General features: G+C 34.3%; 1 protein-coding gene across 4 annotated transcripts in view; it reads left to right on the plus strand.

The window, feature by feature from the left end:
* The window catches only part of LOC118741010 (F-box/LRR-repeat protein 7), a 140,868-nt gene that overhangs the window by 17,582 nt on the left and 97,362 nt on the right, over window positions 1-25,924 (plus strand). Inside the window, exon 1 of one of the 4 annotated variants that reach the window (XM_036472806.1) lies at window positions 7,031-7,333. The exons of 1 other annotated variant lie outside the window; for it this stretch is intronic. The gene's annotated coding sequence lies outside the window, so the exon portion shown is untranslated. 2 more of the 4 variants (XM_036472822.1, XM_036472814.1) reach the window with 2 other exon arrangements.

Consider the following 25,924-nt stretch of genomic DNA (forward strand, 5'->3'; position numbering starts at 1 on the left):
ATTGACAAAAAAAAATAAAATGAAATATGAATTAAGAACTATATTAAACACACGTGTTGATTCTCCAAAGTCCAAAATAGAAAGACCGAATATTAATGTACACCACCCTTTCGATAATACGATGAAATGACAGATATGTTGTGTTGTGGTGACTTTCATTCCATTGGCTCTACAAAATCCCTATTGAAAAACTTGCAGCCATGTTTATACTTGACTTAATTTATCCGAAGAAAAAATAAGCACAGCACATTATAGCAACAATTTTCACTATGTTTTCGATTTTTCATGTATGTGCTGTTGTACCATATACGTGGTTCAAGTGACAGACATAAACTGTCATATATCATGAACCGCTGGACCGACTTCGGGCCCACTTCACATAACCCATCTGCATGATAGTCCGAATATACCGTTTAAATTTGGTAGAATTCGTGCACTTATTTTTTTATTGAAGATGGCAGGTGCCACGCCCCCCTTTCCCAATACCGCACATTTTTCTCCATGAGTATGGAATTATTTCATATGTCTCTATGTAAATAAAGAAATTGTTGCATTGCGACTTGCTATATTTTGTGCTCCGTTAGACATTTTAGTCGCAGTCCATAAGAGAGAACTCTCTCACTTCTACTTTCTGCTCTTACACTTAAAACTGAACTAGAGTAAAAACTCTTTTTTTTAATAAGCCAGCTCTCCAACTTCATAATGATCAAGTTTCTTAAGAGGCACTTGCTAAACTGATCACACATAACGCCGTCACAAAATTCAAGAATGCAGCAAAAACAAAACACAACTGCATACTCACAAATATGTATTTATATACATTAGGGCAGGCCATTTTGTTCAGCCACCTGCCAGAACTGAAGAATACCCAATATATAAGGAGACCCGTAGTTTTTATTTCGAAATTAACATTTAATGTTGCCAGAGCTTAGAGTTTCCTATATATTGTACATATTTTAAGAAAATACATTTTTTCGTAGAGAGCTATGAAATTGTTAAAAACAAATATCTTTTTTCGAATTATCATCATTTTATTTTTTTAATATGTTTTTTCCAAGTGGGAGTTTTTTTCCAGTGGGAAAATTCCAAAAAGGTCATTTTGCTGTTAAATTTTTGACCACCCTAATAAACATACCAATACTTCGCTATTGTTCTTATTATTGTTGCTGAGCGAAATGCCTCAAAGCCATGAGTTCACATGAAATTTCTCGACCCAATCGCACAACATTGATCATCGAAGCTTGATCATTCGATTGTTATGTATGCGGCACATTCCAGCGCGAAACAAAACATATATACATATGAATGAACATATATACATTAGGGTGGTCCAAACAAAGAAGTTAAAAATGTTTAGGTCTCACCCCCTCGGATTTTTCTAAATGAACAAAAAGAATACGCGTATTTTTTTGTTAGAAAAGGAATTAACATAACTGTATTTTATATGGGAAAAACACTGTTTAGTCGAAATTGTTTAAAATTCTTGAAAAACAATATTTTTCAATATTTTTTAATATTTCTTAACAAATAATACGGATATTCTTTTTTCCCATTTAGAAAAATCCTAGGGGTCAGAATGTAACATTTTAACCTTTTTCCCCTCGCATGATTTTTGTTTTTAACCACCTTAATGTATGTACATGCTACCAAGAGAAAATATCTTCACATCAATGTTGCCATATTCAAGGTTTTAACTGTAAATTACAGTGGTTTAGACAAGCTTAGAGTTCTTTAAATTACCTCCAGTACAAATTACAGTTTTCTTCGAAATTTCTGCTTCGGAGCGAATAACTTAAAATTACTTTTTCGTTTTTCTTTTTTTGTAAGTCGACTTTAAAGATAGAAGTGGAAGTGTTTTCAGCTGTCTTTCGCAATCCAGTCGCCACAGCGAAGCTGGAAAGAGTTTTTTTCCAAATCAATTTGAATGAAACAATAAATAAAGTAGAAATTTCAGCACCCTCTGCTATTTCACGAACTAAAGATTGCTTTAAAAATTATTCAGCTATCGAATTAAATGCTTCAAAAAATTAACACCGAAATTTACGATGAATAATACAACTAAACTTCATTAAATAAAATTGTGGTTTATATATTCCATTTTATAGAGTCCATTTTTTTTAGTTAAGTATTATTTAAACTGTTTATAACTCTCTTTGTTTTTATGGTTACAGTATTTTAGTCGAAAATAAGACTTTTTTCATAAATTCACAGTTTTTTCAAAAAATAAAAAATAAAATGAAAAATCTGGTAACACTGTTTCAAACAGACATTTGCAAATTTACACAAACAACAAAAGAGAACTCCACAATACACCGTAAGTGGAGCCTATCATACTTTAAGTCACAGTCACCAAAGTGACTGTAGTGAAAAGGCAGTCAAGCAGCAATCGCACCAATAATAGCAAAAACAACAAGAGCAAAGTGAGCACTTAAATGCTGCTGGTCAGCATCGATCGTGAATGTGTTTTCGTTTGCTGGTTTCTTCATTCCTCCATTCGCTTGCTCATTTATAATATGTTCGTTGTGTTCATTGCCGTAGCCGTAGCTTTCTGTCGCTACTACTACTATTTGTTGCTATTGTTATTGCCATTCCAATGTTGCAGCCCTGAGGGCTTCTCTCAGTCAGCCAACTTACAGTAGTAGTTAGCCGCTTTGCTCCACTATTTGGTATGGTTGTTATGTTGCTTATGGATCGATCCTATGATGTGCATCTGTTGTTGTTGTTTTGTTGTCGATCGCTTGCGGTTAACCATCATTTGTGTCGCCATCGCTTAAACGAATTAAGTTAAACCAAGGCAACGAAGCGATCAGCGCTGATCGAGTGATAGAGTGACTAATTCGCTCAAGCGACCGAGCGGAATTGCTCTTTTAGCTACCACCAACACCACTGCCATCACAGCAATTACCGCCATCAGCAGCGTCACTACTTAGTTAGTTACCACAACTAACTCCCTTCCGCCTGACAAAACATTATCATTTTTTGCTTCATTCTAAGATACGATACGTGCGACGAACTTGTTTTCACAAAGCTACCCCACTCTCTGCGTTTGTTGTTTTTGTTAATGGTTGATAGCTGAAGGTGTTCGATACGACTCAGGTTGCAGCACTGCGGCATTAAACATAGAACAATTTATCGTTAGCGAGTCATAAATGCCGTCGTAACAATAAAGCAGCACAGCAAAAGAAAAAGTCAACTAAAACAGCAGCCGCCGAACTACAACACGAAAATCCAAGAAAATACGACACAACTAATAAATAGTAAAAACTGAGACGCTATTACATACATACATACATCGTTATTCGGGCTTGGTTATTAGAACGATGCGTCGGCAACTTGCCACTCAGCAAAGAAATTCCACAGGAAATATTGCAGATTCTATGACTGCACTTTCGTCGAGCTGGCTGCGGGGTTGCGGTGTGCTACTTAATAATCCACTCCCAACTCCACACCTTTCCGTTCAGTCAATTTACTCAAGCCATACAAACCCCTTTTCCTGCCTTAATGGATCAGAAATAGTTGCTTGCTTTGCCTTTTGCTCTGAACGCTTCTCTTGTTGAAGTCATTTCATTCGCTGGTTATACCAGTTTTCACCTCAAACAACTTTTGAAGTGGTCAATAATTGCACGAAGAGAGGAAAAAATTGTGTGTGTGTGTGTGAGAGAGAGATCGAGAGCTCAAGTTACACAATAAAATGTAAGTATGGAATTATCAGATATGCAACACAAATATATAATGGATATAAGTTTTTGTTATCTTAGAAATATAGCATTTTCATTTGTAGGGGTTTAGCTGTGAGCGCACATATTACAGCGTTTGCATTACATGTCCATGTGTAGAGACATTGATGCTTAATAATGAGCACTCGTGGTGAATAGTATATACAGTTGAGGGCTCTTAATCATAATAATTTCTCTTCCACTGTCCATATGTAAATTCGTACAAATCGTAACAACATTAAAAAGTGACACACTAAACACATCAATATTGAAAAAAATATTTAAAAAAATTAGTTTTTGAAAATATGCCATCTCAAAAAAAAATTTTTTTTAAATCACAATGGTGGCTCTGGGTATTGCGCATTATTTGAGTATATTATTATGGGATGCATTCTACAATAACTTGAGTTATGATTTTTTCTTTCACCGAAGTTGAGAAAAACTAGTACATTAGATATTTACAAATCTTTAACTTTTTTTAAATTTTTTTTTATATTTTTTTTTTTAATTTTTTTGAGTATGCAGTCTTGTAGTGAAGAATTTTTCAAGAAAAAATTTGTTTAATATTTTTTTCATAGGGAATTTTGATGTGCGATTTTTTTTTTAATTTTTTCCTCGCCCCGTTCTCGAGATATTTGAAAAACTATTAAATTGTTTTGTTAAAGTTTTTAAATAATGTATTAATATTTTACAAAAATTATTTGTAAAAACTAATTTTATTATAAACAAAAAATCCGATTTTGGAGGTATTTAAAATTTATAATATTTTGCCGAACTATGCTGGTACAAGTCTTAAAATATGCTAAATTTTATATATCTTATGGTAAAATAGTCCCGGTTTTTTTTATGTTGAGCGTGATGCACCCTAATATATATAAATAGCACCGGGCAGAAGTGTTGTAGTTTCTATTGAGGCTATCAACCAAAGTTCTATTAAACGCAATATTCGAGCGTGACGAGATATTTTTTCGTAGAACATTTCCAATCCTCCACTTCTGCTGTTACGGCTTCTGTTAACCCTTTTTTGGAAAATGGCAGTTACACGGTAAAGATTCTCCAACGTATTTCAGTGATGTTTGACACATAGATAAGTAGCTTATAATGGCTGCGTTTCTTTATACATTCCGGATAATCCCATTTCACAGCCGGAATAAACAGAATGCGTTTGAAATGTACGTCAACATATCATCAAGAACGTTCTAAAGAATAAATAAACAAAAAAGTTTATTCCAAACGTTCAGAATGAATAAAGAAATGCAGCCAATGTAAATATTTTTTCAAAAGGGTTGCCAAATTTTTAAAATTTTTATGTTTAATAAAATATTTCAAAAACGTGGGTGTTAAGGGGAGGGGTTTCAAAGCGCTTAAATTCGAAAATATTTTTTAAGGAGATCAAAAACGATTAATTTCTCAAAAATTTTAAGTCATTTCAATTGACAAGTTTAGTAAAGCTTTATTTTGAAAATGTTTTTAAATAGGGATGCCACCTGTTTAGATACTCAAAATCAATTCAATTAACAGGTTAAATAAATTACTTTTATATTTGCTTCAAACGAAAGAGGTTTTAAGAAAGTTGTATCTACATATTTCGAAAACATTTTTGACGCTGGTGGTTCCTAATTGATTTGAATTCAATAAATTTTTGGGTGAGTGTGGAAATGTGTTTGTTACTGCTTTTTTGAATAAAAAGATAGCTTATGACCCGAATTAACATATATAATTTCTTTAAGGGCTACCAGCTGCTGATAAAGTGAAATTATTTTTATAATAAAATATTAGTTCAAAGAAATTTTACAATACGGCTGACAATCGAACAAGATTTAAAAAAGCTGACTGCCACCTAGTTAATAGGCAAACATCGTTTTTCCTTAAGTTAAAAAAGTACTTTAACATAAATGTCAATCAAAAGAGGTTTAAGTTGGCTTTGTTTCGTACAAATTCTTACAGGGGTTAGCTCCGGTTTAAAACTCTAATTGAATTCAATCAATAAGTTAAACAACAAACTAACGTCAAGTTAAAAAAAAAGATGTTTAAGAAGATTTTATTTCCGAAGTACTTTCGAAAGGGCTTGCCACCTGGTAAAAAGTCTAACTAAATTTAAACAGTTACAACCAAGTCGAAGTCGAAGCAGTATATGAACATCTGGACCCCTAAAAAACTAAAAAAGCGGTTGATTTTCAATAGTAACTGGCTTCCCTTTTGTTGTGTTATGCGCATAACCACTTCAAAGTTCGCTTCTTAAGTCTTTCGTTTGTTGTATCAAGATTGTATGCAGAGTACTACATACATATGTTGTTAGAAAGCCACACAAAAAAGTAAGTGCGCCTGGGCCACACTGAGGAAGTGAAACTTACGTAACATATCTATTTTGTCACATAACCAATATACATACACACATCTGCTTTTGCTTAAGGATATATTTTTTGTCTTTTTCTATCTAGATCCCTACCCCTACCCCTGTTTATTTATGTTATTCTGTTTTCATTTTTCTTCATTTTTGTCTTTATACTCCATCGATGACAAAATCGATAGTAATATTCAACAAAATATCGATAACATAACCGATAAAAATATCGATAACAAATTCGATGAAAAATTCGATAAAAATTTCGACAGCAATATCGATAATGCCATTGGTAGTAAAATCTATTAAAAAATCGATAAGAATATCGATAACAAAATCGATAAATATCGATAACAAAATCGATAAATATCAGTAACAAAATCTATAAATACCGATAACAAAATCCATGAATATCGGCAGCAAAATCGATAACAAAATTGATAAATATCGATAACAAAATCAGTAGCAAAATCGATAAAAAAAAAACCAATAACCATATTTTTTGCGATTAGGAAAAAGTTCTGATGTGACGGATCTAAAACAACTTCAGATCCGTGCTCAGTGCCGCCCTCCCAAAAAAACACACAAAACACCTAGTTTGGTCAAAAGAACCTTTCGTCGATCTTTTTTTGTGGTCCTGTGTTAAGAGTACTTTTTTTTATAATATTTTTAGAACTATTTTTGTGTTCTCTTAATCAACTTTACAGCTCAGCTGGTTTTTTCGTTTCAAAGGAGACAATATTTTCTTTCTCTTTACTTATAAACAGCTGTTAGCATAAATTCACCACAGACGATAATTCTATTTACTTTACACCTTTTTATGAAACAGACAAAAGGCAACAACAAACCAGTGATCGAAACAAACTCGTTCGAAACTCTACATAAATACAAACATATATATGTACATAGATATGCATGCATACACTCGCATACATATATATTCAATTTGTGGCCACAGCAGCACCAGCTTATACTACTTGAAGACAGTTTCATTTTACCTGCGCTCCAGCGCTGAGTGGACTCTTTTATGTTGCTGAGTGGACGTGTCTGGCGCGATAAAAACCGACGGAACAACCACGGACTAAAAAATTTATTTATATGCAACTTTATGTTAGCAAAAATATATTTGATAGATATTTTGCTTTGTGTCGATTACGTCTACGTGAATTTATATATAACTAAAAACCAAGAGTTTGTGCCTTCTGTGAAGAAAAATTTCGTACTTCATCAAGGAAAACCAACAATAATACCAACAACAAGGTTATAAGAAAATGTATGAGCATAAGCACAAAATCAAATTTATAAATATCTAGTGTATTTATTATAAATAAGTGCATGAAAAAATGTTGCTACAGCTGGTAGAAAAAAGTATGAAAAAACAACAGCTAGCAGTAGAAAGGGGAAAAGGAATAATAGTACAAAACAAAACATGAAAGCATAAACTGCGATTGATATAGCAGCAAAGTGAATAAGTGAAACAACGTACGGCAATCGTACGAAGTCAACGAAGGTGCAGTGATCATGGTTTCTGAGTAAATTTTTAACGAATATTAGTTTTGGTGTTGTATGCGTGGAAGTGTGTAAATAAAAAGGTGTGCCTGAGGGGTCTGGTATCTTCGTGGATGTATTTGTGCTGCGACCGCTGCTGCGCGGAGAAAATATTCAAATGAGCACAAAATTGTTGTATCCGCACGCAACCAATTCGACAATAGCACAACAACCACTATGTAAAAACAAAAACATAATTGTATGTATTGTGCATTATCAACAAAATTTTATTAAGTGCACCTTGTTGGATTTTTTTTTTTGCAGAATTAGAGTGATTTAAAAATTATCCTAAAAAAAACGAAATCCCTTTCTATATGTAAAGTATTTAAAACCAAATATGAAAAAGTTTAAATTTTATAAAAGTGTTACCTTTGAAAAGTAGCGGTTCTAAGCATACTGCTGATCACTTGTATGCATGTATGTATGTATGTTGCTACAGCTATATGCAGTGCTCCAATAACAACGAGGGAATTAGTTGCGCATGCGTGGAGCACTTTTATGGCTTCCCATAAGCCAGATTAAATGCCAAGCAAAAAAAAAAAGTGATCATGAAATAAAAGATACAAGTTTGTGTGGATACTCAATTTTTAAACTAAATAAAGTGCACACATACGTATGTGTATATGTATGTTATTAGAGACAAATTTCACTTCACTAAGTATAACGGAGTAGTTAACTGTAAATAATTGTCGAGCCAGAGAATTTGAATTTCTAATTTTTTTTTGTACAAAGTGCAGAGGGTCAAGAAATTTTGAATAAAATCGATTTAAGTACCTTTTCCTGTTAATGAATGTTACATAATAAAAGTAGTTGAACGAAATTATAGAAATTCCTCAAAACGGGGAAAAGATTAAAGAAGGGAAAGTAATAAAAAAAATTTACCCAAATTTATTACTTTTTTATTTTAGAAAAAAATTAGGTATACCGCTTTACAGTCCATTAAATTTCATTACACGCTTCAAGCGACTAAGAATACAAAATAATTTTCAATATTTTTTTTTTGCTAGCACTGCTGGGATATTTTTTGCAATTTACGGTCTAAATTTCCTGCTTTTTAATATTCTTATGGGGAATAGTGGAAATCAATATGATCCTCACATTTTAGACATACAATGTGCTTGGCAGTTTTATGTAAAATACGACGGAGATTATTTTTGTAGAAACTCTTAACCCTCTAACTCCTCAATAGGGGGGGATTTTTTTTTTTTTTTTGTTTTGATATAACGGGTTAAAATGTTTAACAAAAATATTTGCCATTCAATTTTACTATAAGTCGCTGAATAAATAAAAGCTCAAAATCCTTCTTAAACTCCAACAATAAGTCGAAACTGAAAGTGTGCTTAAGGGTTCACTTTGTACATATTTCGAATCGGTGCTAAAATCATCCAATAAACTGGAAACTCTACATACATATATATTTAGGTATAAGTGATATGTAATATTTTCTAAAAAGGCCCACCTAGTGATGAGTTAGTTGGTTGACCCTCCGAAACTGAAACTTAGACCTTAAGTTTCATATCTCTGATAAACCTACATATATTTTATTTGCACCATCATGTTTCAAAACGCCGAAACACGTATATGGTTCTTACCCACTTTACCAGAAATCATTGCACGAACTTGGATTTTTTTGAAAAAATTTGATTTTGTCGTATAGTGTTATGTTAAAAAATGATCCATATATTGCAAAATATAGTTTTATACTTTTATATGGCGCAAACAGTTGTTGTTAGTTTGGGCCAATCAACGCCGTCAAAAAGCTAGTATTTCGATCTTCCTCGTTGTCCTTTGCCCATGAATACAGAGCTATAGATCTTGCGCAGAATAGTTCTCTCGAAAGCCCCCAACCTCTACTCACCTTTGTTCGACATCGTCCATATAAAAGTAAGAGGCAGATCATAAGTTTTTATATCACAATTTAGGTTCGTCAATAACTGCCACTAATTTTCAATTTCCTACCGAACCCTAACTCGTATCCATTAGTAAGAGCTATCCTTCACTTGAACTGCCATTATTTATGGTGGTAACACTAGAATATAGGTAGACGAAGTACTTCCACATCAGATTGAATATATTGCAAGAAAGTATTCGCATGAAAGCTCGTTTCGAACGAATAGTTTTTTAGGCCTCAAACAACACTATTAATGCCTAATCGACTGATTCATGGAACTCTTCAGTGCTATACTTACACAGTTCCGCCGATAGGGACCCAAAATGGTACGAACATCTCCGCCCTGTCAGTTTTTTGCAGCCGTTTTTAACAGCTTCGGGGCCGATATATTTTTAATCCGCATTACTGCTGTTCGCAACTTGACTTGTTCGTCCCGATACACTCATCCGGATTTATGTGTTTGTTTCTCCATGAACCAGACCTGGTCTTTAAGATATTTCACTTGTTCTTCATTTCCTTACAGAATTTTCGCCAACCTACCAGCACCTTCAGATTTTCGCATTCACATCTTTCTGTCGCTCTTTCCATCTTCACAAAAGGCGTCTCTCTTCTGCTCCTGGTATAGGTCAATTGTAGCTCGCATCGCTATTGAGCTTCCGCACACTAGAAAGCTCTGTCAACTTGAGCAGTCCACCACTTGAAAGCACACTCAACTGGGCAGTCGACCGAAAGCAGGTTTCTGTTTTATATACATGCACTGCCCTTGATTGTTTTAGTGCATGTAATAAACGCAACGAAACAGAAAATATTTTGTCTTCGCGGACTGAAATGGGCGAGGTAAAATCGCAAAAACTGGTTTTAGGCAGACTGACCAGTCCATTGTGCGGAGGCCCATTGGGTATAGGATGACTTGGTACCCTGTGGTGCATTTCTCTGCGGCGACGGCGCGGAGGTACCTGCTGTTTCTATATGTTTTTTTTTTTTCAAATAGAGATGGAAAGCATCGAAAGTCTTAACCCCGTCAGTTTGAAACTTTAACCCACTAACACCACCTCTTCTCGTCCGGTTTCTTCCCTGGTACTACCGTCAAGTATTTCTGCAGGAGGCGGTTTGAGCAAATTGCTCGAAGATGTCTAGGTCGACATTGTAAGTCTTCGGTACGAACGTCGGGGTCTATGTTCATAGTCTCAGTCTGCACTTTGTACGTGTATCTCTAAACGCTGTGCTCGTTTGTTTCTGCGTCGTTTCTTTTCTATATAGGGGCTTCTTATTTTAGGTGCATATCCGCTAATCATAGTCCTCATTTCGTTTGCGGGGCCTGTCTACGTGTGTGGAGAATTGTCACGTTTTTCCTGACACTCCCCCGTCAAAGCTGCCGGAGCTATGCAAGGGTTGCTTAGCGCTTTCCCCAAATAGTTTCTTCTTGTTACTCATAGTATGCAAACGGGAATAGAAGTGATTGAGTATAGCCGCAATGTATAAATTTTCATAAGTAAGAAGCAAGACACCTTGTGTGACTATTTGATTTTCTCTTGATTCCTTATAATGTTTCAATTGTGGGTTTGCTTGGTTTAAATGCCTAGAACGTATCTGCGTGTCTTTCGCTGATATGACACGTACCTAAACTCCTGCTCTGGATTACTTTGGCATATCTCAGGTTTCAGATGAGCTCTTGGGTAGTTTTAGGCTGGCTTGTTCAGCACCGCGGCTCTACTATGGTTACAAGCAACCTAGGTACGGGGTGATACAAGCATGCTACTGAATATTATGAGGGTCTATATGGGGTCTGTTTCTTCATTTTTAGCATCCTCCTTGAACGGTGAGGTACACAGAAGACATTCAGCGTCATGTCTGGTATTAATGTTAATGGATTTCACCTGCTGTGTGCCATCGTAGTGGGCTTTGTCGTAGCTATAGTTGAGATAGAGTTTTATTGCTTCTTTCAGCCTTTTTTGACAAGACCAGGGGAGGCTGAACTGGTCCGGAAGTTACATGCAGAGTGGGCTTTTCCAAAATTGGTAGAATTATTATTTTTTTTTTGGAGGGTTTAGTTTTAAAGAAAACTTGTTAAGGTTTAGTCGGAACTAGAAATTAAAACATATTGACGTAATTTTATGTCGTTAAGATATACAGGTATAGTTCTGGTAACATTCCGCTATATGGCTGTGGCTGTAAACAAAGTTTAGCGTATTTTTTAGAAATAGGCTTCGAATAAATTTTATATAAACTTATTTGTTAGTGTTAGTTGTGTTTCGGAGAGGATTAGAAGCAGTGTGACCCAGTTAGCCTTTTAGAGGCTAAATTTAGCAATTATATTTTTGCTCTAGCCTTGAAATTTTAGGTCTTGCTTCGTGGGTTTTTTACTTTTTCATGCGTAACTTTCAGCTTTTTAGTACTCTGATAAAAAAAAACAAATTTTATTGATGCATTAAAAAAATTTTCCCTCTTCGTTATCATTTTTCTGTCCTGAATTTTTTTGCTAATTAGACCAATCTTTTTTAATTCGAACAGCGAAGATGTAAGATTAATTGAATTGCAATGGTTAATTCTTAGAGCAAAATATATGCAAATATGTTACTTCTGCAATAAAACTAATCAACAAAATGAGGAGCTCTTGTTAATCCACACTTTTAGGCAGGGACTTTTCAGTAAGACCTTACCTTTGCAAGCTATATTAGAAGCTTTATGATATCAGAAAAACACCGCTTAAAGCCGACTCCAAAGTTTTAAGTTTAAACATTAAAAATTAATTTAATAGGTGCCGTTTTACTATTACATTCCCCCCCCCAAGAGTGTTAGCTGCATTTTTTGAGATCATCTGGTCACACTGATCAGAAGATGATGTATTTTGGAAAGCTTGTTAAAGTTTGTTATATAGAACGAAGAATTACGTTGTAGATGGCGCGAGCATCTGCACTCTACCGACCGAGGGGCTCGTCAAACGGACTACGGATGAGCCACAAGACTGAACACATTTTGTCTCATGCTTTTCATACTGAAATTGGCTACATCTACCAAATTGGTTAAATCTTTTATTTCTACTGTCGTCTCCAATTAGGGTTGCCAGACGTACTGCTTTTGGGAGTACATGTACTGCTTTTTACTACAATGTACTCCCCTATACTTCCAAAAAGAAAATCTGAAAATGTACTCCTTTTTAATTTTGTAATTCTTTTTCCAGTTCAGTATAATGAATTAACGGTATTAAAAAACTGTTGAAAAAAAAATCTGAAATTTTATGGAAGCATTGCCCAAACTGTCTGTAATAACTGCAATAATCAGGTAGTGGTATTGTTTTGAAAAAGCGAGCAGATGCATTTCTTGGTAATATAATTAATTACTTAAAGCAATATTTTAATTTTAGAAACAACAAAACTGAAAAACTGTTATAAAAAAAATCTCCATTGTACTTGAGCAAATTTTTATAATTAACGAAAACAGAAGTTGGAAAAGATATCATTACTAAATTTAAAAAATATGAAATTAATATGATTTTAGAAATATGGAATTAAAAATATGAAATAATTTATAGGTATTAAATGAAAAAAAAATTGCGTGTTACTTAAAAATTTATTTTTTTGGATTTATTGTTGCAATGAAAACGATCTCAAATATGTGATTATAAACATATTTAATTTTCGTAAATTTTTATCAAAAAATGCATCTATTTAATGAATAAAAAAAGCAAAAAAAAAGTGTGTTTCCTTGGAGAAATGAAATGTACTTCTTTATCCATTCCCTGGCAACCCTATCGTGCTATGATTGCAGAAAAGCGGGGAAACATCGATATATTCCAGGTAGCATACCGTTGGCCGGTTGAGTTCTTAATGAAAAGGATGTAGATAAAAATAAGTAGTAGCTCTAAATGCGTAGCTTCACTTTTGCTAGGTTCCTAGCTAATTTGGTAGGCAAAAAATGCGCTGAGTGGCAACACTGGTCACATGGTATGCAGAGCACGTTGTTAACGACTGGCTTTATGTAGCGCCTCGGCCTGGTTGAATGTCTTTTGTAAGATTTTGAACCTTCGATGGGATTTTACAAAACTCAAAAGTTGAAGTAATTTTATTATTACACACAAGTCAGACTTTGAAGTACGCGTAAAAATTCGTATACAAGTTTTCAAATTAAGAGATCAAATTTCGCTATAAAAAACGTTTCTGAAACACCCCAATGTACACACTTATTTACATATGTACATATGTATACGTGCCTAACTTTATAAAAGTGCTGATGACATCCTCGTCTGTCTGCAGTGCTGTGCGAAAAATTGTGGCAAACTAGCGTTAAAAGTCGTCATATTAACATCACACCTTGAAAATTTTATAGCCGACGCGTAAATTAAATACAAAAACAACAACAACATAACTAAAAAAAAAAACGTTAACAAAAAATAAGTGAAGCGGCAAATACACACACGTATGTATGTACAACCAACTCACTGCACTGCAACAACAAAAGGGAATACATGGAAAAAAAGAATATGAATAAAAAAAAGTAAACCAAATCACCACTCGACGGGAAGTGGTTACAGCATCCTGTTGCAAACCTTCTTAGATACCCTTTTTTTCCAAACAGAAGAGGGCATTGAGCTGCATAAATTGCAGGACCATTTCACATTGCGCTCGCACGACAGCATGTGTGCGTGTGTGTGTGTGTGCCTACATACGGCTTCCAATATACAAAGTGTGAATACTTTACGTAACAAAGAAATGCAAATGTAAAGCATTTTGTTACGAAAGCGCTAAGGAGGGAAGTAAGAAGCAAGACTGTGCATAAATTGCGCGGCCATTGCACTAACATACAAGCAGGCTGTTGTTGTAGGCGGTCATTGGCATTTTTGCAAATTATTAAAGAAAATGGAAATAAATCGACAATTTAACACTTTCGAAGTAACAACAAATCGTCAATCGGTTATCTTTTATTTTTTTATTTGTTTTTTTTTTTTACTAACACACTTAGACAACTAACTACATACACTCTAATAAAACCGCATGCCTTTACCTTTGCTAACTAGAAGGGCGCCTTTGTAAGCGTGTGTATGTATGTATGTAAGTATGTATGTATGTTTGAGCGCTGGCTAAAGTATCGCCAATACGGTTGTAAATTACCCGCCAACGCTTACAAAAGTCAGAGTTGAAATTTGAAACGTTTACCGTTTGCTATTTGGCGTGTTGATTGTTTTTGTGCTTGGACTGTTTGTTGTGTTGCTGGTCCGTGTTTGCTGGGTGATTTTCATTGTATTTATTATGTGTACTCGACGATAAAACTTTGATAGCTGCAATAAAATTCACTATTATTTATTGCTCTCGCCAATAACCTAATAGGGAGATGTATTTTTGAGCAATTCGCCATGCAATCTAATGGGAACTGCTTCCTTGATAAAACTAAAAGAAAAAAATACTTCATTTTAAAAGACATGACTTGAGCAATAAACTTAATTGACCAAAAACAGAAAATTGGAGGCGAGATTTTACTTGTATGCTTGCGTTTAAGCAAATTTTGGAAATTATACATATATCTAAAATCATTTTCTAGACAATTTTCTGAAACACATACATACAAACATACGTAAATGCAGTCGCATTGATTTTTGAGAATTTTTTTGTTGAAGGTGTTTTACAATTTTTCCATACAAAGTATTTTCGAATATTTTTTTTTTTTGGTATGTAAGAGACTGCGCGAAAAAAATTGCCAAAAATCAACGGTAATTGATTGGGCTACAAATCTGCATACTGGAAAAATTCTAAAAAAAATCTGATTAAAAAGTTGAAAATTATATTTTTTTGCTTTTTGTTATTGTCCAGGCCCCGTTAAACTAATATTATTCGCTTCAAGTTTTACCAACTCCATTGCTTCAACAAAGAAAGAGCTCCGGTCGGCGACCACTGACAACAGGCGCGAGCAAGTAATCAGAGGATCTGATGAAACTAACAATCTATAAAAAAAAAAACGGCTTCTAAATTGTCAGCGCGACTCATTTCCCTAATATAGATCTCTCTAAAATTTTTAAGGTCCTTAGAGGAATTAAATCCACTTTTATTCATTGATCATCCTTAAAATAATAAGCAGTTTAAGTTCGAAATGAAACTGAATCAAACTTAACCTGAAGTTAACGTGTTTGTGTTAAATTAAAATCAAAGTAAAATTTTAAAAACCAATTTATTTAAAAATGCGCAAAGTGCTTTTGGTTTTGAACTCGGATTCTTAACTAGTAAGGAACATACTTTATTGCAGTACTGTCAAATGTAAAAGCACTTTGCACATTAAAACAAAATGATTTCGAAAATTACACTTGCAAAAAAACCGGTTATTCTAGTTTTTTTTAAACATAACTTTTTTCAAAACAAATAATTCCAAAAAAATATACAAAAATAAATAAATAAACTTAATTTTAAGTAATGCAAAAAACAAAATAACGAAAATAATACCGCTTTCTTACATTAACAATTTGAAGTGCATATTTGAATTTCTCAGTTTGAAAAAAAAAAACAAATAAAATGGTTCAAATTTGTCAAATTTTGACACGCATATCTCCAGCCAAGAAACGATAGAAAGCTGAAAGCTTAACTGCAAATATAGGATTTATATAATGAGGAATAAGCCTGCGTTTTTATTTTTCGTAAAAAAAAACATTTTTTTTTTTAATTTAGTTTTTAGCACGAGCATCGAGTTCACGGAGGGGGATATGTTGTCGCGCAATAAGTCTGTGCAGGCTTAAGTATTTAGTTTAATAAATTTGTACCATAAATTGCAACCTTGCGGAGGTACGTCTCTCAGTCGCTGATATGAGCGCTTTTTCTCTCAAGTTGTTCGCGCTAAATTGTTTTTCCCTTTATTTCGTTGGCAGAGTGAGACATCCGTCTATAAGGAGTACACGTGCAAATATTCTTATGGAAACATATTAAAAAATTTATCAGTAATATGTAAAACCTTAGATTTTAGCGCAAACGTATCAAAGCGAACGTCGAATTAAAAGCAAAATATACGTACTACTACTTAAAATAAGTGTTTTATTCGCTCACTCATGCCCACATGCATAAAATAGCATACGAAAAATTGCAATTTTTGATCCAAAAATTAAAACTTTGCCCCACTGTATAAAAAATCCTATTGAAATTTGACAATATACGAAGATATGACGAAAAACTACAAACCTCTCGAACCTCTATGTTCGGCAAAAAAAAAATTAAATCAAAATTGCGCTGCAAAAATATTTAACACTCAGGGATGTCCAGCGACATTTTTTTCTGCTACGGTGTAGTGTACTGATGTGGAAAAAATCTTGACTACTCATTTTTATAAGACGGCGGCGATTCTGCAACCCCCCTGTTTTGAGCCCAAAAATTCTTCTAAGTAGCTCTACTGTATGAACACTAGGGTGGTCCAAAAAAAAGTAAAGTCGGAATTTTAATGCTCTCACTCCCTAAGATTTGTATATATCTGAAAAAATATACTGCTATTTTTTATTTTAAAATCAAAAAATATTTAGAGGTCGCTCAAAGCGCTCAAAGTTTTCCTTGTATATACATATTTTATATGGGGAAAACCACATTTCGTAGAAATGGTATAGAATCCTTGAAAATCGAGTTTTTCGATCGGAAAAATCTGGTTCTCTTCAGGAGACTTCCAATAATAATACCTCATACCGTTTTTTAATACTAACGATCTTTTATTGGTCCTCTTATTGCATTTTCTGGGCTTTTTGGGTGGCCTATAAAAAATAGTTACTATTAAAAAATGGTTAAATAAACGATTGGGTAATATTATTGGGAATCTCCTGAAGAGTAATAGAGTTTTCAGATTGAAAATATTGATTTTCAAGAATTCTACACCATTCTAGGAAAATTTGATATAAAATGAATGGAAAACTTTGATTTCAAAGTTTTTTTTTCGGTGGGAGCATACAACTTCTGACTTTATTTTTATCCACATACTTATTAGGGCCACCCTAATGAACACTCTCACTTCCTTGGGCCTACTCTTAGGGAGTGTTAACTGTTTCAAATTAATGCAGAAATAAATGTGTTCAATTTTTATACATTGATGGTCCACCTTAATGTAGCAAAACCAAAAATTTGCCCAAAAATTGTCTAAGTGCCTTTAAGAGCCACCCTAACATGCATAAGTGTGCAATTATTTTGAAAGCTTCAGGTTCTTAAAAAAATGCGCTCACAACAGCTAGAAAAATATTGAAGTCGTAGCAAGCGCGGAGTAAATTTTAGACCACCAATCAAATACAAGTACAAAATTAAGACTTCTTACTAAAACGTTTGTCTACTGATTGCGGCCAATAAATTTGCTAAGGCCTTCGAAAATACAAATTTTGTTCAAGTTTAAAAAAAAACGATCGAATGGACTGAAAACAAATGAAATTATTATGCATGTCGAAAAGGCAAAATCATAACTACTCGCACAAAAATATAAGCCGCAATAACCGCTGGTTTAAATAATTTTGCCTACACAGCAGCAATACAAAAAATCGTAAAAAGTTGTTAGTGGTTTTCTTTGTTGTTGTTGTTGGTAGCAGCTGTACGTGCAACGGCCAACATCTAAATGACAACAACCACAACAAAACTAGCTGCAACTAAAAGCGATTGTTAGCAAAATTACGAAAAATCGAAAATAACAATAATAACAAGTTATTCTAAAATACAGCGAGAAAAAAAAAAACAAGTAAGCTTGTCTGCCAACAAAGCTGTTCAATAACCCAGTCACAGTTGGCTGTTTGGAAGTTGCAGTTGACAACCAGCTCTCGACTATCAAACAGCAATAAAAAGCAACACCAATACCTAAATACAATTGCCAGTTAGTTGCATAGTGACATTTTTGCTCGCTGTTGCCGCCACTGCCACAACCACCAACCAACCAACCAACCAGCACTGTAGTCGAGTGGCCGTGGCGACGATCTCTCTCTCTTAGCGCTATGTAAAACCACCATCGTTGGATTGGCGCTCCCATTCACCACAAACCAACAATCGCCTTGCTACGAACGAGTACCACATTCCCTTGCCACATTTCCATTTACATTGACTGTTTTTTTTTTCTGAACTTCTTCGTTGCTTTTTTGCTTCCCAGCAGCAGACAATTTTTGGAATTTCTGGTTATAAAAATTTCTTTCGTTTTTTTTATTGTATTCGTATTTGTGGATTATTTCATTAAATTTTTTATCGTTCAATTTTGTGTTTTTTTTTTATCAAGTTCTTTGTCATTTTTTCGCTAGCGCTAGCAATAACTTATAGAATGCTTTTCTCAACAGCTTTTCTTTTAGCTGTTTTATAAGTGATTTTTTTTTTGCAACAGCTGCGCATTTTTATTGCATTTTAATCCCTCTTTATGCGAGGAGCGATTTGTTTTTTTCTTAAACGCCTGGCGACAAGGAAAAGCTTAATTTCCCAGTCGCAAATGGACAACTTTATACACCCGTAAATGTGTCAGTGGCTTATGATGCTAGCTTAAACAACGACAACAACAGCAACAACAACAACAACAACATACCACAACAAAGGAGCAACAGTTAGTATTGCTGTTACTGTTTTCGTGGTAATCAATTTGCTTTATTGCACTCGGCTTAAATGTTTGCAACTTTGCGTAATGAGGTCAACGGCGATGATGTTGACTGCAACGTTTTACTAGTTGTCGCAACATAATTATTTTCTGGTTTCGCTTATTTTTCCTTTGTACTATTGTGTGTTTTTTTTTTTTGCTTTTGTGATGTGCACTTATGCCTGATTGTGCTACTAATGCTAATGTATGTATGTAACAAGCAGTTTCAAAGGTGAGATGTTGCATTAAATGAAGCAAATAATTGGTTGCGAATGTTTATAATGAGTATGAAAATCGACAATGGTTTAAAAAAAAATTCCATACGATTTTATCTGCTAGCACAAATAGCCCTAAAATGGGACCTTCTGTGATACCACACAATATCCAGAACCCGTCTTCTTCTTCTTGAAAAAAGCAGCAATCGCCTAAGCGTCCGAGTTCAGCAAGCCAAGTTCTTCTCCAGCGCGTCGAATACTTTCAGTATTGAAGCATTTGTATCCATTCTTAAGACATAACCAAGCCAACGAAGCCTCTGTATTTTAGCGAGAGGGTTGTTAGTTGAATTTGCTGGAGTAGGTAAGTAGGAGCCTAGTCGCTTTTTAGACTTCTACAGTATTGAGAAAGTAATTGGGAAAGAGTGTCGCTGAACTCTCGCATCAATTGAAGCCTACTCTCGTCCACACTGGAGTCTGTATAGGCAGTAGCAGTCTCCCTGTAAATGCCGTTTATAGCCTATCTGTACAGTCTCGGGTCCACCGGTTGTTTTATCCGGAGCTGGACCTCGTCACTCCGCTCATAGAGATGACATCCGACGTGCTTGTCTGCAGCGCCCTACTAGAAACTGTTTTTTTGAGCATAATGCATTGCTCCCTTACTGAGACGGCTGTCGAAGGGTACTTCGAGAATTTTCAGTTGTTTACCGTCAGTTAAAATCACGTTTAGGTTAGCTTAGGTTATAAGTATTGCCCCCAGGCAAGGGACGACTTGGAAAATTAAGAGATTGTTATTTGTTTAGTTTAGTCGGTGTAACGGCGGAAGCCGATTACGAATTTACTAGCCAAAATGTTTCGATTTAATCCTTGCAAAGACTGGACAGTCTAATAGAAAGATGAGTCTTTTTCAACATACATATATCGTGTATATAAATTTAAAAATCAGCGCAATTTAAAATTTTTAGAGTTTTGATAATTTTGAATTTCTTGAATGTTTCCATTTAAATAACTTGAGTGGAATTTCAAAATTTTCTAAACTTTTAAAACTTACAGGCTAACCTAATATTCACGCACGCCGCCAATTTACTGTCAAAAATTTCTCATGCACATACAACTTGTATGGGACCAACCGAAATTGAACGGCGTGCGTATGAAGCTAACTCAATTTCCAATTTTTTTTTTTCTGCTTGACATTTTGATTTGACGTTTCGCTCAATGAAATCAAATGCAAACGCACGCAAGCCAATGTCGGGTGACGCAAAAAAACAAATTCGACGGCGTGCGTACCAAAACGCAAGCCGCGAATATTAGGTTAGCATGTTAGTGAATTTGAGAAATTGTAGTAAATCACAATTTTTTATTTTTAAAAAATTTTGAGAATTGTAGGAATTCTAACAAATTTTTTCTAAGTAAAAGTGTCGATTATACAAAGTTGATCAAACGAAATTAAAAGTTTACGAATGTTGAAAACGTTTTCATATATCGTCGTTTTTGAAAATTTAAACATTTTCGTAATTTTTGAAGATTAAAAAAGTTTTTGGACGTTGTTGTTTTCAAAATTTTAAAAAAATTTTATATTCTCAAACTCTGTTATATCAATACAAAATTTTGGAAAAGTTCAGAAAAGTGGAAAAATTTTGGATTTTCAAAAATGTTAATATATTTTAGAATTCTAAGAATTTTTTTTTTATACAAAAGTACCATGAACATAAGAATTTTTCGACAATCTGTGATATTTCACACTTTGAGTTTTCAGGATGGATTTTAGAATGAATAAAATTCTCAAAATTTGGGAAAATATAAATATTTCTAAAATCTCAGTAATTTCGATAGTTTTTTTAAATTTGGGAAATTATCCTAAAAATAAGAAATCTCAAGAAATTTAATAATTATATATAATTCAAAATTTTGGAATTTTTATTGTTTTCTAAACCTGTGAAAATATTCAAACTTGCTGTGACTTTCAACTGTGTAAAATAATACAAATTCGTATATATAATACAAAATACATGACACTTCAAGCTGAGCACACAGCTAAAATTTCATACTCAAGTAAAATTCTACACACTTTTTCCATGAATTAAAATCTTCAAAAGCATCCATTCTTTAGGTGTGTTCCCCAAGCTACTCGAAGTCATTATATTCTTGTAGTGATATTTCATGATATTCCGGGAAATTGAAATATTTTCGGATTTAAAATATGTCACTCATCACTTTTTACAGTTGAATATTATGAAAATACATATAAAATACAGCTCTTTTCAAGTGGTGAATAAATTCGCCGTCATTTGTGATTGCAGCTTTTCGTCGTTGAGCTTTCCTTGTTTAGCGAACATTTGTCGCAACACAGAGGCGGGTGCAGAATTAATAGAAGGAATCTATTTACTCTCACAAAGTAGTAGCATTTTATATTGCAGATGGTTTAATGGGACACCGTCCGATTAAAATCAATGCCTACATACTCGTACATAAATATTACATCGGATGAACACTATCACAGCAGTGTGGTGCTATCGGCAGTTACTGCTATATATTTTATTGCTTTAGCAAATAACACTAACAGCTATAAAAACAAAACTTTTACGAAATTTTACAACTCTGTCATAAGTCTAAATTAAAACTATTTACTATTAGTTACTTATTTAGAACGTAATCTATATAACAAATATACACATGTTATCAAAGTCATAAAAAACATCTGTATATATGTATATAAACATCTCGTATTTCTAAGGCAATGGCAACTCTTTGCTTGGCAAATGTTTTACATTTTTTGTTGTACCTAAACAGGCTTGAACTCTCCTGCGGGCGCACTAATACCATAAAAAATTGCGAAAGAGAGCAATAAAGCAAAAGGTGAAGTGCATACAATGCAATGCCTATGCGCTTGCCCAGTCGGACTTGGTTGCTTCTAAAATGTACTTATAGCACGGTTTTTTCCATTCAGAAGTAGTTCCAACAACATGAAGTCTTTTATTCGATTTTATACAGGCGTAAAGCACAGCGAGAACGGTCTTTTAAGAAGACAATTTTGCATGAGTTTGTTGTTGTTGGTTTGGAGAGCTTTGGATAGAGAGTTTCTCGTTCGAATTCATTTGCCGAAGTCAAAGCATTAAAAAACGCTGACTTTAGCAGTGAAGTTTTTACGACCTACAGCTTTTTAGCCTTCCATTGAGGGAAAAAAGAATGTATGTAGTTATTTGTTCATGTAGATTTTCTCTAATTTTACAACGCTTTTATCAACTTGCAATGTTGTGTGTCCAAAAACTTTCAGTGTTGTGGATCCAGAAACTTTCAATGTTTTGTGTCCGACACCATAAAAGCTTTGCTTTGAAAAGTTCATATAAAAAAACGTAGTGCATAGGGCGACATCTGTAGTGAATAGGGCGAGGTAGATGACATCTAGATGTCGCCCTATGTACTACGTTTGCTACAGCGGAAATAGACGACACGCCATTTCTTTAAATAAAATTAATTGGTATGTACATACATATGTAAATGCATATGTGTGCACCTTTCTATTAATATCGTTGAATTATTTTAATATCTATTGCAAAATTTTATTCAGACAGGACTAAAAAGTAGAAAATAAATAATATAAAAAAAACTTTTTAATATACAACGCTTTTATAAATGGACTAAAAAGTAGAAAATAATACTTCTCAGTCCCATAGAATTTGTTTTGATAACTTTTGATTTTGAAATTTTAGCAAAAGTCATTATAAACAATCTATGAAATTGAAAATGAAAAGCGTGGGGCGCATGTAATACACTTGAATTGATATGAAAAGTAATATATGTATGTATGTATGTGGGTATATGAATAACGACCGCTTAAAATCGATTTCAAAGTTCTACTTTCGCTGTAGAAATTTTAGGTCTACGTTATGTAGTTTGACTATTGTCAATTGAATCGAATGCTTTGTATTGCATGCGCTCCACGTTTTTCATTTTCAATTTCATAGATTGTTTATAATGACTTTTGCTAAAATTTCAAAATCAAAAGTTATCAAAACAAATTCTATGGGACTGAGAAATATTATTTTCTACTTTTTAGTCCATTTATAAAAGCGTTGTATATGAAAAAGTTTTTTTTATATTATTTATTACCTACAGAATTTAAATATACTTCAAATTTCGCGTGAAAAAACCAGTACCCAAAAAGGCTTAGGGAATCACATTCTGCTTGGTCCGACTGGGTACTTACGCATGTATGTATTTATGTCTGCAAGCAAATACATACACAAAAGTATATATGTAGATGAATGAATGCATGTAAATACAGATGTATGTAAAGTGGAATTTTCTTGCATTTAAAAAGCCAGGCATACATATATGCATACAAACATATGTTCCGATTTGTGCATGTACATATGTATTTGTATGCGTGTCATTGGTATTTTTTCTGGTTGGTAGCAGCAGCAACAGCAACAGCGGCAGCAACATGCTGGAATGTTGTCGCTGCCAGTTACTTACATAGGCTTTACTTTTCCACTACTTTTCTGTTGTCTGTTGTCTGCAGTGTGACCAGATGATTTTGAAAAAAAAATTATATTCTGTAAAAAAAGGTCATGGGTGATGGGTACCCATGAAATCTGATGCGTAAACATCTTCGCCCCGAACTAGCCTCGAAAGGGCCCTTAACAAGACCGTAAATGGTCCCGAAAAAAGTCCTGAACTAGGCCCGAAATGATTCTGAAAAAGTTCTGTTCTAGCCCCGAATCGGACATGAACTGGGGCCGAACTATTCCCAAAACTGGTCCTTAAATAGTTCCTAAATGGTCTCGAACTAAACTCGAAAGAAGCGTCAACCGAATTGTGAATGTGAATTGAAATATGGAAAATTACAAGATGGGAAGATAGATAGATAAGCATTGCTAGGTCAGAACAAGAGACATTGCGACCTTCTAGCTATTTTATTTATCTCAAGAGGGAGTCATTGTCCCAGTGTTCCCCATGGCACCCTCGGCTGCCATAGTAAAGCCTAGAAGCGCCTTGGTAGTAGAATTCCTTATTACTAAGTGTAAGACATAGAATGTCAACGCAGAGCCGGCATTACGAATCTCCGATAACACCTATTCGGCGCTTATGAAATCGTAGCTCATTGTACTCCGCTAGGTACCCACAAAGTAGCCTGAAGTCATTTGAATGACGTTCGATCTGTTGAGAAGGTAGCCTGGTCTGTCTACGGACACCTACCACCTTGCAGTACCTACTGCGTTCAGAATGTCGACAGGGGACCGATTTCGGCATTCCCCGCGTTCGGTTATTTTCACTTGGAACTTCCTGCCAAAACAGATCTCTTTGTGCTTTACATCAGCATATTTCCAACCCTGGGATCTTTCTAAGAATACCTGCTAGAAACTTATTTTTATAGAAGCAGTCGTCAGATAATAGAAATTGCAGTTCCCTCGTGGCTGTTGTTTCTTGAAAAAATATATATCGAAGAGTCTGTCCTATAAACGATTCTTATTTGCAGTTTTTTGAGACGTGGTATGGCAGGTTTTTATAGTGTCTTCTGCCACTACGCTACACCACTCTGTTAGTCTTCTGCAGCCCCACTTCTCCCGTATGTATACCATTGTTTTTTTTTTCAAAATGTGGTTTCCAGTTAATCTCATCTGTAGCGTACCTAATCCCTAAATACTTGATCTATTCGGAGTATTCAAGCACTTTCCGAACTAAGATTAAAATGCTTAACCTGGTCACACTGGTTGTCTGCTGCCACAATGGGCTTTTTGTTGCTTATGATATTTTTTGCATAGTTTTCTTTATATTTCTACTTCGCCTTCGGTGCATGCAACTATTTCATGCTGCTCTCTTAGTATTTTTTTTTTGCATTTTCATATGTACATTAGGGTGGTCCTTCAATATAGGAAGAAAATTTTTAAATCACATTTCCTAAGCCGCAGCCCCAAAGTCGATGGTACTATAATCGAAGATATCACGTATAAATTTTGGTCCCGATTGAAGACGGATAAGGCGTGTCCCCCGTGCGTTACCCTATGAAAATGTCTTAACCGATTCCAATCTGGATCAAAATTTGTATTTGATACCTTCGACTATGGTAGTAGCGATTTTGGGTATTAGATGAAAAAAAAATTGTATTTTAATTTTTTGAGTCTCTATAGAGGAATTTGTATTTTGCCCCATGTGCGACACGCCTTAACCGCCTCCAATCGTGACCGAAATTTGCATGTGATATCTGTGACAATAGTATTACCGATTAAGGAGGTGAGACTGAAAAAATCGTTTATTTGATTTTTTTTAAGGACCACCCTAATGTTTATACATATCACGTGTAATAAATGTGAACTCTTTTTTATTTTATTGCGCCATTACTGTCTCCTGCACACTGTCAAGCGTAAATATGTATCATATTAAATTGCGCGAATACTTCTTAACGTTTCGATGAAAGAAATTAGCGGTCGGAGCAATGCTTTGGGCTTAATTAAAATATTTTTTCTAGCATTTCTTGGAACTATGCTGAAGAGGGAAAAATTTAGAAAATTAAATATCATAAAGTGTCTCAGATCGCCGCAACCTCTCGCGTAATATATAGCGTCTGATTGTGTTAAACATAAATTGAATAACAATATTTTAAAATCGACTAGAATTGCACTCACCAAAAAGTATCTGATATTATCAAAGAAGTCGCATCGTTTTTTTT

Source organism: Rhagoletis pomonella, unplaced genomic scaffold, assembly GCF_013731165.1.
Source record: "Rhagoletis pomonella isolate Grant_MI unplaced genomic scaffold, Rhpom_1.0 Rhpom_scaffold_00001, whole genome shotgun sequence".
Taxonomy (NCBI): Eukaryota; Metazoa; Arthropoda; class Insecta; order Diptera; family Tephritidae; genus Rhagoletis; species Rhagoletis pomonella.